Source organism: Barbus barbus (assembly GCF_936440315.1).
Source record: "Barbus barbus genome assembly, chromosome: 45".
Taxonomy (NCBI): domain Eukaryota; kingdom Metazoa; phylum Chordata; class Actinopteri; order Cypriniformes; family Cyprinidae; genus Barbus; species Barbus barbus.
Window position 1 is genome coordinate 10,302,289 of NC_136723.1, and position 15,502 is coordinate 10,317,790.

A 15,502-nucleotide genomic window follows, 5' to 3' on the forward strand; every position below is an offset into this window, starting at 1 on the left:
GAATGAACAGACAAAACTTCTATTTTTTTCCAATCTGTAAATTATAAATATGACATGGGTGCTTGGAACGTTTCGCTTGAAACTAAAATGGCAAAATGGAGTCATCACTAACACCCCTTGGAAGATGATTCAGAAAAAAGGAGATACCTTTTGCCTAAGTTTCAACAGAGAAGAGGATCCGTTTTGGTTCTCTTTTCATAAAAAGCTTCAGCGTGTTGCTGGGGAGAATGCAGAGTCCCCAGAGGTGACAAACAGCCCTTATTACTGCCAATCTACGCCTACCTGCGCCTCAAAGGATGTCAGGATCCAACCTGCCATCCCTTTGCTCATGATAGTGAGAAGATCAAACATGAAGTGTTTAAAAGGAGGGAGAAAAACAGGAAGTTGGGCTGCAGTATGTGAAGGAGTCTGGAGATTTCCACACACATGGAAATGTGTAGCCCTGATACGAAGGGCTCTGTTGTCTGGGAGACACATCTTACATTTAAACTAAAATGCCGCATCGCTGTCTGTCACAAGATAGTGCATGTCTGAATGTCAAATCATTCTGCTTTAGGGACAATGCTAATTTACATTTCATTGACATAAATGATGGCATCTTCTGGTGTTTTTAATAGGTTGATCATTGTATGAAACAGGTGCCTTTCCTATTTTAAAAATGCTGATTGTTTTAAGTACATTAACTGCAATAGTAGGACAAATAATGTGCTTAGTGTTGGTAAATTGCCAATGTAAAGATAAATGACAATTAAAATATACAACTAAAACTACAAGGTGCAACTTTAAATGTGTGTGTGTGTGTGTGTGTTTGTGTATATAAAACCTTTGTATCACTTGATGTCTATACAAATTAATGCTGTAAAATGGCAATTTTAAGATTTTTTATTTTTTTTTGTATAGCGCTTTTTACGATACAAATCGTTGCAAAGCAGCTCTACAGGAAATTAAGTTTCCACAATATATTTCTATATTGCAGAACCTTAATATATTTAACTTATGGCAAAATTTGGTAATTCTGTATGTTGTCTGAGCGTTGGCATCCTCTGAGGGGTTGGCATTGTCTTTTCTCAGGTTATCTCAGATCATTTAAGGGTTGGATCCAGACTGAAGCTTCTGTCATTCCTAGTGACAGAAACAGAGAAACAAATAGCGACATAATTAGCGTAGCTGCTGTTCCATCTAAGCAAAAATGATTTGTTCAACCCAAGCTAAAGAATAATAATAATGTACATTTGATCAGATATAACTGCAGTACAAGATTATAAAATGCGTCTTTAATCTAGATTTAAACAGATAGAGTGTGTCTGAATCCCGAACATTATCAGGAATGTTGAAGACGATCCCTTAATGACAAACATAGAATCAACACAATACAAAAGTGGAGACTTTAACTAAAAAAAAACACTTCTTTAAGATTTATGCAATACTTCATTGCTTGAAAAGAGAAGAAAAAGAGAAAAAAATATGGTTTATGCACAAACTGGGGAGATCATAATACGATCATTAACTTTTTTTTTTTTTTTTTTTACTATGTGAGCTAAAATCTAATATAGATAGGTTGATTTGTGGTCAGTAAAGATAGAAGATAGAAATTAATCATTGATTTAGTAGGGATGCATTAAATTGATAAAGATATTTATAATATTACAAAAGTATTTAAAAAAAAAAAAAAATACTGTTCTTTTAACCTTTCTATTCATCAATAGATTAATCTATTTTTTTAAAGCAACACGGCTTCAAAAAACGTATTAAGCAGCACAATTATTTTGAACCCTTATAATAATAAGTATTTATTGAGCAACAATAAAGAATACAGAATAAGTCTTTTTTTAAATATTATAACAGAAAACAGTTATTTTACATTGTAATAATATGTATATATTGACATGTATTCATGTGTATATGTATATGATTTTATGATTTCTGTATTTTCTGTCAAATAAATGCTGCCTTGGTGAGTATAACAGGCTTCTTTCAGAAACTTTCAGAATTTTTTTTACCAGCTCCAAACTTTTGAACGGTAGTATATTTTATATCTGTAAATCTGTAGTGAGAGTGAGAATGATAGATATACATAGATATACAGATATAGATAATTTTACTTTTTGTTTGTAAGTTTAAAACATCAGCACACTCTAAGTGTGTGAAGGTATAAAAAGGTACAAAAGCTGTCACTGGAGCCGTACCCTTTCAAAATGTACTAACATGTATACTATTTAGGTAACAATGTACTTTTTAGGTACCAAAGTGCACCCTTTAGAAGTAAATAAGTTTTAAAAAGTGCATCTTTTCAAAAAAAGGTACCACCACAGTGATGGCTTTTCTATCTTTTTTTCAGAGAGTGTACTAACACATTCTAAAAGTTGGCATCAGCTATTCATCATTAACATAATTTTAAAACATGCACGAGGAACAAAAAAGGCACCCGTTTTGTAAAATGACCCAGATGGGAGCTCGTTTGTGTGTCTCTATTTTTCGTCTCTCTTGAACTCTTCATCCTTTTTTCTCTCTGCCCCTTTTTTCTCTCAGAGCAAAGTGAACCTCTGAAAAATTAATTTGCACAGTGCCGCAGTTTGGTGCAGCTATGTTAATTCTGTATAGGTGCACTCAAGTGTCTCACGCCTGGAGGGTGCACCTGCAGCTGAGCCGACTGCAGGTGTTGGATAAAGCATCAAGACAATCTCATAATCCCCTTGTTTTTAAAGCCCACGTGGAAAAATGCAGGCTCTGAAGTAACTAGCTTGTGACATTTTGGTAATTAGCCTCTTGACATAATTCAAAAGGAAAGCATTATCTGCTAATATAGTCGTGACAGAGGTGAAAACCCTGAAAGAACATTTGAGTGGGTTCACACTCGTTAGTGACTGAGTTAAATATATGAATGTCATCACTCAGAGTCAATTAACAGAGCCTCTGAGGTTCATTCAAACATGTCATTCACTTCGCTTTAGAAAAACATACAGGAATTCAAATGCAGTCACTATTGTAAGACATATATTGTGATTCTTAAAGTCAATAATGAATTTGAATGCCGACTGCTCGACTGCTAACCTCACAAAAGATACAATCTCTTCCAGTCTGTTTCAGGCGAATGCATTATGACTATCATTCCAGGCAAATGCATTATAATCACCGAAGAGATCTGATCAGTCTAATTACATTTAACATCCAGCTATTTCTAAGAGACATTTGCTCTAATGTAAGAAAGGTATGCAAGTGGATCCATTGGGATAATGTTCCCCACGTTTAAAATTTGCTAACATATGTCCATCTTAAAAGCAACATTTAAATGCTCATTTGGACTCATTGGCCTTTCTCAAGCAATTTCTGCAATTACAAATCTCGTCTATGTTAGCCTGCGAGATAACTTTACCATAGTGACATCAGTCAGCAAAATTCACAACAGCTCAATATAAGCACTAAAAACCCAATGCTTAAGTTTAGAAGGCATGAAAACGTACACATGATCAACAAACATAACAGATTTGTCCAGTCATGACATTAATTTGTTGGCCAACCCAGAAGCTAATCTAATTAGCGTCGTGCATTTGATTTGAGCATAGAGACATGTTAATGTTTTGCTCTAAAATATAAATTACACACAGTCATACCTCAAATGTGAGTTTTGAAACCAATGTGTGCTTTAAAAAGGAAATCGTGAATTGTTTGACAACAACATTAGTTGTAACGCTTAGGTTTTAACGGCTTCTACATAATGGTTTTAAAATTCACTTTTAGGTATGAATGTGTGTTATTTATGTTGCAGGCCATTACTTTTCCAAGAAATATTAAACCTGTTTCTTGAAAAACTGTCTTATGACTCCAAACTAAAGAGATTTATTCACCTTTAGAGATGCTGGAACAAGTGGCAATTAGAAGGACGTTTCATGTTTTCACGGCTCTGATAATGCGCTTCCACACGTGGACTGTCTTTGAAAACAAAATGATAGGAAATAATAATACACATTGAAGTTACTGAGCAAGATAATGCGGTTTATCTCTAGCACATGCAATTGCACAGGTCATTCAATAGTGTATTCTATGTGGCCACAGTAAATAATAGCTCTTGTATGCACCACTTGCTGGCCCCTCAGAGCCACTTTGCACACATAATTATGTAATCATGCTCATCTTGCCTGCTGAAAGCCTGAGATGGATCTGACAATTGGAGGCATTCAGGCTTTTGACAACCGCACCATAATCACCCATCTGATTCTTTCCCAGCTCCTCTGTTTCGATAAACATCAATCTCAGCCATACAGCCATGACAAACAATCAGGGACTTTCATCAGATCAACATGCAGCACAAAGCCACAACACAATAATGTAGCGTTTCGAGTATAAAAACAGAATCTGACCCTAATCTATTAAACATTTAGGATTAATGGTTGCAAAATGGTCCTAATTAATTCATAAAAAGATCTATATTGCAATTTCTTTGAGGCATGAAATTCATGGTCCATTGAATTTAATAGATGTAAATGATGGATTATAATTTGCAGTAATCCATTACCAAGTGATTACCTTTTTTTTCTTCATCAATTTGCAGCGTGCCGCATTGTTTCTCAATAAGTTTTCTCGATGCTTGAGTGAAATCGCAACCACAGAACAGTCACAAGATTTCAAACCAGAATAACACCTTGACTTTTGCTCCAAGAGCTCCAGTGTTTCTAGATGGAGGCTAACATTAATGAACACTCAGATGAGGTTTTCCCCTAGCTTTACATTCTGACACAAAAAGAGGTCAGTTTCCTGGACACAGATTAAGTGTCCTAAAAGCCAGGTTAAATTGCATTTGTCATTGGTGGCTTTTCATTGAAAATCTTTTATAGTCTTGGCCTGGGCTTAAATTGTGCCACTGAAATCAAACCAATACAGAGCTGCAGTCAGGAGTACAACTATCTAAAGGATGATAAAATATACAATACTTAGGTGAGAGCATCCGTAAACCAGACAGACAGAGAGACAGACAGACAGACAGACAGACAGACAGACAGACAGACAGACAGACAGACAGACAGACAGACAGACAGACAGACAGATAGATAGATAGATAGATAGATAGATAGATAGATAGATAGATAGATAGATAGATAGATAGATAGATAGATAGATAGATAGATAGATAGATAGATAGATAGATAGATTCTAGTTTATCATATTCATCCCATTCTAACTGATGCATCCAAGACTATCAAAAACTCATTCTCACGGTTTTAACAAAACCTCATCTTTGTCAGCCAGCCAGATAACTTACTGACATATTTAAATCAGCAAAATTTGCAAAACTATTCAATACCAAAAAAAAACCTAATGTTTCAGTTTACAAAGCATACAAACATGTATATAATCAACACAGGTTCACAAGATGTAGTGACAACACAACATTGATTAACTAGACCGGGACACTCTCACCCTGGCTTCAGGGCTGTCAGGACATCCTTATTGCTCACCCCTGACCAGACAAGACAGAGGAAAATTACCATCTCAACAGAAAATATCCTATCAATCGTAGAAATATGATAATATGCAAATATCCTTGGAACTTCACTGATGCACATTATAATACTTTTCTTTGGCTTAAATTAGCAAGCTACAAAATGCCATTTGAGGACATTTGAGTTAAAATCAAGCATGAAGCTCTTACAATTAATATTTATCTAAATATTCATGTAAATATTACAGTGTCACTTTAAAAGGGTAAAAAACAAAAATGGTTATCCATTGTAAGTGAAAATTTGGTACAAATATATATATATATATATATATATATATATATATATATATATTTTAATTAAAAAGGTGAAATGAACCATTAAAACCAATTGCACTAAATTGCCACTTTTGTCACAAAACACTTTTAATATCTCTTAATACCTAATCAAACAGTCTACTGTGCAGCTCATTCCATTTCCTATGACCATTGCTAATAACTGTTTGAATCATGTACACTGGCAGGTATAATTACAGAGCAAACACTGCACACTGTGAATAGCGTGATTCATTTGATTATAAAATATACCATTTCATTCTCAATAGGCTTCCGTGGGTCTCCATCCAATGGAAATTGCTCTGGGCTTTCAATTCAAACACACATACGGGCCAGGCGCTGACATAAACACAAGAGATTAAACTCAGAAAAACTGCATAATCATTTATTTTCTTGTCTACGGCCCACCTTCAACAAACATTTGAATAAAATCAGTTATTCCACCTTTACAGCTACAAGGTTTCCCTGCCATGCCAAATGAGTCAATATAACAATCAATCTAGTGTTTAACTAACATTTTCTTTACAGAAAAAAACCCCATAAAGGCTACCTGTATGAAGCCCTCTCAGTCTCTGTTTTGTCCTTGTCAAAGAGAAGTAAACAGGTCCTAGTATGAGAAAAATGAGAAAACACATCAGCGGTGCAGATTACTATTCCACAGGTACGAATGCCAAGGAGTGAGACTAACATAAAAGAGAAATCAGAAGTATAGTTTCACAACCAAATAAATAATAAAAAACTTTGTATGAAAAATTCAGGTTCTTTCTAGACAGTTTTAGATCACAATGTCTTATCTCAAACAGAATTCCCAAATGAAATAAATGATTCTATGGCGAATTGAAGTGAAAACTGAATGTCTAAATCATTCATCCAAGCATGCAGTTGCTGATATCACAAACATGGTGTTTTCACATTAATCAGGGAACGTTTGTAAGACTCCAGCAGTCTGATACAATGTAAGCCTACAACACAGTCAGCCTAGCAACAAGACAAACACAGCAACAATATTACAGTAATATTAGTCCATTAAAGTACACCGAGGTGATTTTCAATATAGTCAGTATAACTGGTCTGATATCCATGGACGATAGTGAATATTAACCAATCAGAAACGTGTTTCTAAACGAACATAGATAGATAGATTGTATTTTGTCTAATTAATCTAGGAAAGTCTATGACAGCTACTCCTGCAGTTATGACACAAGGCATGCTGAGATGAACCAAACTCCATCTTGTATTAAAACTGCAGGATATAAATTATAAATGCTGCAAGTCTTGGTTTGAAAATGGCGCTGGACTTGCAAAGGCCAGACAGATAATTAGTCTTCCATTCGTTATGCCTGGAGGACAGATAAGGGGTCCTTTTGTATTGTCCCATATTACACTTTAGTTGTTAAAACTAACTCCAAGGAGAGAAATTCCAACTAAATCATATCCAGTAGGTTCAGCTGTCTCTCGGTGATAAAGCTACAACAGTTTTTGCACAAACAAACGCTGAATAAATGTTTTCCTTCTTCGATAATGAAAATGTCTCAGGTCTCAGAGACAGGTGAACGTCAAGTAAACATGCTGAACATATTGAGCACACGGTGACGATTTCTAACCGATCTAATCTGTCATATATCCGCAGTTGCATTTGTTGGCTTATGACTTTGTCATTTTGTGCGTGTGCCGCAGATGATAGATGAGTATAGCTAAACGCATTTTCAGCCCTGTGGTCTACTCCCCTCATCGAAAATGAAGTCTATTTTGAACGTGCGCATGTTCGCAGCTGTGGTTGGACATGAAACAGCCAAAACCGATTGAGTGCTGAATAGGACTGACAGTTGAAAGAAAAAATCCAGCTCTAGTGAAGAATCTAGATCACGCAAAATCTGACGCGTGTCTTAGGCACACATCACGCCTTTCTCAGTTCAAAGTGAACCCCTGGTGTTCGAATCTTTTTCAATGACCATGAAAAGACTCCTTAGTGTCTTTACTTGCATGATGTCCACGCTTGTTCATACGATATAGAGCTGATTTTTAATTTTGATTCAAACATGTGACAATCAAAATAAGTTAGTTACCAGATACTAAATCATCCTATCTTTATACCAAGGGGAGACGCTGTTTCTTTGGTTTAAGGTCAAATAGGTGACCCGAGGAGGTGTGAATTACCTGGAGAGAGGTGTTTGTGTTCCCGCTCAAACTGGCTCAAGATCGCCGGAACTGTTCCACAACTTCTACTAGGTAAATGCCACGTGACTGATGCTTTAAAGAGCTGTAGATCATAAAAAGAGTCAAACTCTGGGATAATGTACAGTCAGATTGCAAAATAAAGCTCAACTACTCATTACGTGGATATAATAATACACACAAACACCACACATTGGCCTATAAATGGTGATATTCTAAAATAGAATAATTTCTTATATATAGCCTGCAATAATTAATTAATAGCCTACTACTATGCAAAGGTTGTTTTCAAATATAATCAATACTTGGTCTGCTTTCCATGGACAACAGTGAATTTTAGTAGCAAGTGTTTCTAAATCAACATTTGCGCTATATAGCTATTTTACATAAAAACAGAACTTAAAACATTGTTCTGCCAGAATAGATGACTACTGCCAGATGGTGTAGTTGCATCATCTGCCAGCATGGCAGGGGCCATGCTAACCAACTAAACCTTGACCCCTTGATGCCACAAAATATTTCACATTGAGGCCAAACATGTGGCTTCAGCTGTCAAACTGATCTATTAATAATTAATAACGCACTTTGTTGTATCTGTAATTAAGATCAAGCTAATACATAGTTAGACATCTTTCTGATCATATGGTTTGTTAATTGGTTTCATAAGTCTTGTAAGGTCTAATTATATGCAAATTGACATGTTCTTACCTGGAGGGTCCTGTAAGGTCCTTCATCAGTTCCAGTAAATGAATATTAAGAATTAGTCTTCATTAAAAACAAAAAAACAGACAGCTCTTATGACCATTAAACACAGGTAATTAATGTTAATGCCCTAAACATAAGGAGACCTTGAAGTCTTTGCCCTCAGGCCATTCATTTAGGAGGGTCAGGAAGTTATTCATAATGAAACAGCTGCATCAAACTGAAAAGACGAAGACAAAAGATGAATCTTTTACTGCTATTACTAATACAAGCCATTTTGTCCCTCTCTTAAAAGAGAGCAACACTGTAATTGAGAATGAATAACCCCTGTAAGACCACTTTGTTCTCATAGGGCAACCTCTTAATTTTGCATTAGGACAAAATATCACAAGATGAAAAACAACAACAAAACAAACGCAAATGTAATGCTGGAGCTCAAGTTATTTCTGAAATTAAGTGAAAGCTGTATTATATAACAGGCAATGATTCAAATATAACCTTGATATTAGGGTGGTTCATCAATGCATTTCATTCATTTTCAAATTCAGTATGACTCAGTGGATGTCAGTTTCTTTCTCGCCTCTGTCTGATGACGAGGTGGGAAATAAACTGGGGTGACACTGCTGAACACAGATTTTTATTAGTTGTGAGGTGTTCTGTGTGATTATATGCATTTATAAAACAATTGTTTTCACCAGTTTTCTGAAACACCTCAGTTGTGAAGATTTCATCCGCACTAATATTCTGTGCTGCATGACTAATATTGAAAGATTTTATTTGTGTATATTAAAACTGGTCTAAATTACACTCATGAGTTATCTATTATAGAGCTCCGGACGTCACGAGACCCATTCTAGTATGCCAAATAAAAACAAAAACTTGTGGTATCCCAGGTAGCCAGCGCAATTGGGCCAATTGCGGCTGAGTGTCGGCTCACTCGGCTGTGTTCTGAGCCAGCTCTGGCCCAGTAAAGGTTGCCAGATTTAGCTAGGCTTTGGATGTGCGGATCTGGCCCGATTTGCACTGAGACATGGCACATTTAGCCACATTCGGCCCGATTACGGACCATAAGGGCTCAGGGCTGGTCTGATTTTGGCTGAGATATGGGCATGCATACCCGGACCAGTTTAGGTTGAGTGCTGGGGGTGGGTCTCTGTTTACAATGTGGTAAATAGTATATAGCATGCAGTGACACTTAAACTTAAACATAATATCTTTTACTTCCCATGTTATGTTATTTTTTAAGTATTTTTTATTGTAATTCCTATTAATATTTTTTCCTTTTATCCAACATTCTCTTTTTTCTTTAGCTACATTTGGAAATTAATGATTTAATTCATATAATGAAACAAGTTTATTAAGGGAACTTTAATATTATTTCTGCTATATGAGTTTCAAGACATGTGCACTAACTTTGACATCTAATGACAAAACCTGACAGGATTTTTGTGCTGCTAATTGCCAGAAGACCAGAAGAACTTGCTACCCTGGTGAGTAAACATTTGATAATCTAACATATAAAATAATTTTAATAAACCGTTCTACACATATAATATCTAAGTAATGTTTATTTATAATGAAGCTATAATTGTGAGTTTGCTGACATAGTGCTGGCGTTTAGCTCCAACCGTAATCAAACGCCCCTGATCCAGCTAATCAAGATCTTCAGGATTACTAGAAACTTCCAAGCAGGTGTGAGTTGGAGCTGGTTGGAGGTAAACTTGCAGAGCTGCGGCCCTCTAGGAAATGAGTTTGACACCATTGGTCTATAGTATTGCGACTGATATATATATATTTTTTTTTCTTCAATCATGCAAATGCAAAATACTGGCAGTACATCAGATGGCGAGATTGAAAAGTTCATCAAAAGATGGCTGCTTGCCGAATGCTAACAAATTCTAAAGGTACTGTATGTTACAAATGTTAACATTTACCAGGGTTACCATTCATGTTATCATGTCTGAGATTGTCTGAATAACCATACGTGTCATATTGTCTTAACCACTTTTTGTCTCTCTTTCTGTCAGTCTGTCCCTCTTTTAGGGTACGCTTACTTGAGGAAGCTCCTGGAGTTTGTTTTTTGTTTTGTACAAATAAATTCTAATATCACTCATATTTTCATTGTGTCATTTTTATACTTGGGGAAAAGGAGCACATATGGATGTTATGGGTTAATTCATGGGGTAGTTGGTGGGGATGCCATGAAAAGAAATGGGGTAAGGGTCAAACCCTTAATCTTTGTAAAGGTGACATATTTAGTTGACATGCATAAGTACATGTAGGCTTAACAAGGACACTGTAAAAAAATATATTTTATTTTAGTTGGAAGTAGATGCCATCTTATTTTTTTAAGGTAATGTCATTTTGTGGGGAAAAATATATATATTCAAAGCTCTGGTTTTATATAAAAACTGGAAGGAGTCTTTAATACACATATTTTAGAAGTTGTAATTCGGTATGAGTAAGTGTAAGTATATATATTTTTTTAATTTAGCGAACAATACTAGTACTGGCTAGGTGTCGGCATGATTGTGACCCAGTGTCAGCTCAGTTTTAGTAACCAGTGTCGGACCAGTGTACCATTTTGGTTGGCATGATTGTGGCCCAATGCCGGTGGTGTTGGCTCAATTTCAGTAGACTCAAGCCAGTACTGGCTAAGTGTTTCATTTCTTGTCAGTATGATTGTGGCCCAATGCCGGTGGTGTTGGCTCAGTTTCAGTACCCAGATTAGGGCCAGTACTGGCTAAGTGTTTCATTTCTCGTCGCCGTGATTGTGGCCCAGTTCCGGTGGTGTCAGCTCAGTTTCCATACCCAAACTCAGGCCAGTACTGGCTAAGCGTTTCATTTCTCGTCGCCGTGATTGTGGCCCAGTTCCGGTGGTGTCAGCTCAGTTTCCATACCCAAACTCAGGCCAGTACTGGCTAAGTGTTTCATTTCTCGTCGGTGTGATAGTGGCCCAGTTCCGGTGGTGTCGGCCTAGTTTCTGTACCCAGACTCGGGCCAGTACTGGCTAAGTGTTTCATTTCTAGTCTGTGTAATTGTGGCCCAATGTCGACAGTTTTGGCAGCCGGACTCGGGCCAGTGAATCTGGACCGATTCTGGAGCGTCATTCATCCCATGTCCATGCCGAGTCTGGCAAACGCAGCCGGGCCGAGTTATTTCTTCTAGGCCATTATCGGGGCAAACTGTTTTGGCTACCTGGGATTGATACGCAAAAATGGACTTTTGCGTGTATATGCTACGCGATGGGTAAGATTAGGGTTGTGGGGTAGATACGTATCATACTGTATGTACACGAAAACTGCATATCATTCAAATTCAAATTTTATTTGTCACATACATATACATACGTAGTACGACATGTAGTGAAATGTATTGTACGACTGTCCAACAAATTGTCCAACAAAATTAAGAAAAACCTCAAGTTTACAAAAATACAAATAGAAAAAGTACAGTAAACATATATACAGAAATAAACTAGCAATAAAATAAAATAACAAATAGATATGAGAATAAAAATAGATATGAGGAATAAAAAATAGAATATGATTCTATATAGATTCTATAAAAAGTAAAGTGTATGTCAGTGATAAAGTGTCCGTGTGCTGTGCTGTGCAGTAAAGTGTATAAGTGAGTAAAAGGATACTAAAGACAAAGACAAATGGTATGTAAGTCCCACTCATTTATCCTTACGTAACCTTCTACAAATTAGTGCAGATTGTACTTGAAAAATGTGCAAAGTGGAAGTGTGGGGTGATGTGCTTAGAGTGGAGAGAGGTTAAGACTCCGAATGGCCTGCGGGAAGAAGCTCCTCCTCATTCTCTCTGTGTTCGCCTTCATGGAGCGGAAGCGTCTCCCTGAACGCAGCAGAGAAAAGAGTCCATTGTTGGGATGGCTGAGGTCCTTCACTATCTTCCTGGCCCTGGTCAGGCACCGCTTGCTGTAGATCTCCTGCAGGTTAGGGAGCTCGGTGTGAATGGTACGTTCCGCTGAACGCACCACCCTCTGGAGGGCTCGTCTGTCCTGCATAGTGCAGTTCCCGAACCAGGAAGTGATGCTGCCCGTCAGGACGCTCTCGATGGTGCAGGTGTAAAAAGTCTTAAGCACCCGAGAGGGAAGTCTAAAGTCCCTTAAGCGTCTCAGATGGTACAGACGCTGCCTGGCCTTCTTCACCAGGGTGCTGGTATGACAGGACCAAGTCAAGTCCTGCGTGATGTGAACACCCAGGTATCTGAAGCTGTCCACTCTCTCCACTGGAGTCCCGCTGATCGTGATCGGCTGGTACGACCGCTCCTGCTTCGTACTGAAGTCCACTATCAGCTCCTTAGTTTTGCTGATGTTCAGGTGTTGACTATTCACCTGGCACCAACTCTCCAGGTTCTTAATCTCCTGTATGTAGGCCGTCTCGTCGTTGTCTGAGATCAGGCCCAACACAACAGTGTCATCAGCAAACTTGATGATGGTGGTGGAGTTGGAAGTGGCCACGCAGTCATAAGTGTACAGTGAGTACAGCAGGGGGCTCAGAACACAACCTTGAGGGGCTCCAGTGCTTAGGGTGATGGAGGATGAGGTGTGTTTACCCATCCGTACGGCTTGCTGTCTGTCCTTCAGGAAGCTGGAGATCCATTGGCACAAGGATGTGCTGAGACCAAGGACCTCCAACTTGGAGGTGAGTGTGGAGGGAATTATGGTGTTAAACGCTGAACTGTAGTCCACAAACAGCATTTTTACATAATTCCCTTTTCTGCAGTCCAGGTGACTTGTTGTGGTGTGGAGGAGGTGTGAGATGGCATCCTCCGTGGAGCGGTTATGTCTGTATGCAAACTGTAGTGGATCCAGTGTGTCTGGTAGTGATGCAATGATGAAGTCTCTGACCAGTCTCTCAAAGCACTTCATCACCACTGATGTGAGGGCTACAGGGCGATAGTCGTTTAGGCAGGTGGGCTGCGGTTTCTTGGGGACAGGAACAATGGTGGACTGCTTAAAGCATGAGGGGACTATGGACTGTTCCAGGGAGAGGTTGAAGATCTCGGTGAACACCGGTGCTAGCTGGTCAGCGCAGGCCTTCAGAACCCGACCTGTGATGCCATCTGGTCCTGCTGCCTTCCTGATGTTCACTCTCTTGAATGCCCTCCTCACGTCATGCTCCGTGATGGTGAATACGTTGTCCTCACCGGCTTCCTCAGCGTGCATGCAGTTAGCGTGATTAGCTGCAGCCTCGAAGCGAGCATAAAAAGTGTTCAGCTCGTCAGCCAGAGAGGCGTCCGCATTCCCCGATCTGGAGGGTGGTGTTTTATAGTCCGTGATGGTTCTAAGTCCCTGCCACAGGCTCCTAGAGTCGCCATGTTGAAATTGCGACTCTAGTTTCCTCCCGTAGCGCTGCTTCGCCTCCTTCACCGATCTGCGCACGCTGTAAGATGCAGCCTTGTAATCATCCATGTTCCCGGTGATGAGCCCTGTGTTGTAGGCAGCGGAGCGGGATCTCAGGGCGTCGCGGATGGTTTTATCCACCCACGGCTTCTGGTTGGGAAACGTCCTGATGATGGTTTTCTGCACCGTATCATCCATTAGTTTCTCTATAAATCCCACAACCGCTTCCGTAAACAAGCTGACGTCATCAGAGCTGCTCCGGAACATGTCCCAGTCTGCGTCATCTAGCGCGTCCTGCAGAGCGGCCACCGATTGGTCCGTCCAGCGTTGGACCTCCCTCTGCACCGGGGCTTCCTGTTTCAGCCTCTGTTTGTAAACAGGCATGAGGAAGATGGCGGCGTGGTCCGATTTCCCAAACGGTGGTTGTGACTGTGCCTTGTAGCCGTTCTTATATGGGGTGTAACAGTGATCTAATGTCCTTTCGCCCCTGGTGGGGCAGCTGATGTGCTGATGGAAGTTCGGCAGTGCACGCTTGAGGTTGGCACTGTTGAAATCTCCCAAAACAATGAATGCGGCGTCCCGGTGCTGTGTCTGGTGAAGGTGTAGTGTTTCATGTAAATCCCATATCGCAGTGTCCGTGTCCGCTTGAGGTGGAATATAAACGGCACTGACGATGACCGAGCTAAATTCCCGAGGGAGATAAAAAGGGCGACATTTGATGGTCAGAAGTTCAAGATTCGGTGTGCAGGAGCGTGAGAGGGCTACAATGCTCGCGCTGTCACACCAGTGTTTGTTCACCATCAGGCATACTCCACCTCCCCTAGTCTTCCCCGAGTCCAGCGTCCTGTCCATGCGGTAAACCGAGAAGAACTCGGCCGGCTGGATGGCGTGGTCTGGTATCGCTGGGTTCAGCCATGTCTCGGTGAAGCAGAGAAGGTTGCAGTCCCGAATGTCCCTCTGGAACCTGACTCTTGCCCTGAGGTCATCGAGTTTGTTATCCAGCGACTGGACATTGGCGAGCAGGACACTTGGTAAGGGAGCGCGGTGTACGCGAGCCCTCAGCCTGTTCCTGACGCCGGCTCGTTTCCCTCGAGGACGCCGGTACGGGTCGCGTCCTTTGTTCCTCCTCAGGATCTCGCTTGGCCAGGATGGGTCCGGGTTCAAAATCGGCGAAAGGTTAGTGCATTGTGCACCAATAGAAATAAGAGTGGCCCTGTCGTATGTAAGAATGGCCATCTTACAAAAAGTAACCGGTGTTTATAGTTAACAATACGAAAAAATAACAATAAAAGACAAAGTTTGGTCGGAGCAGTCGTGACGGCAGCCGATCTCACCGGTGCCATTTTTTAACTTTTCATATGCACGCCAATAAATTTTTTATCATATGCACGCGAAAAACTGCGTATTATATGCACGCCAAATACGTGCATATCATATAGAAACGCCAAAGTTCATTTTTGCGTATCAATACCACGAGTTTTCGTT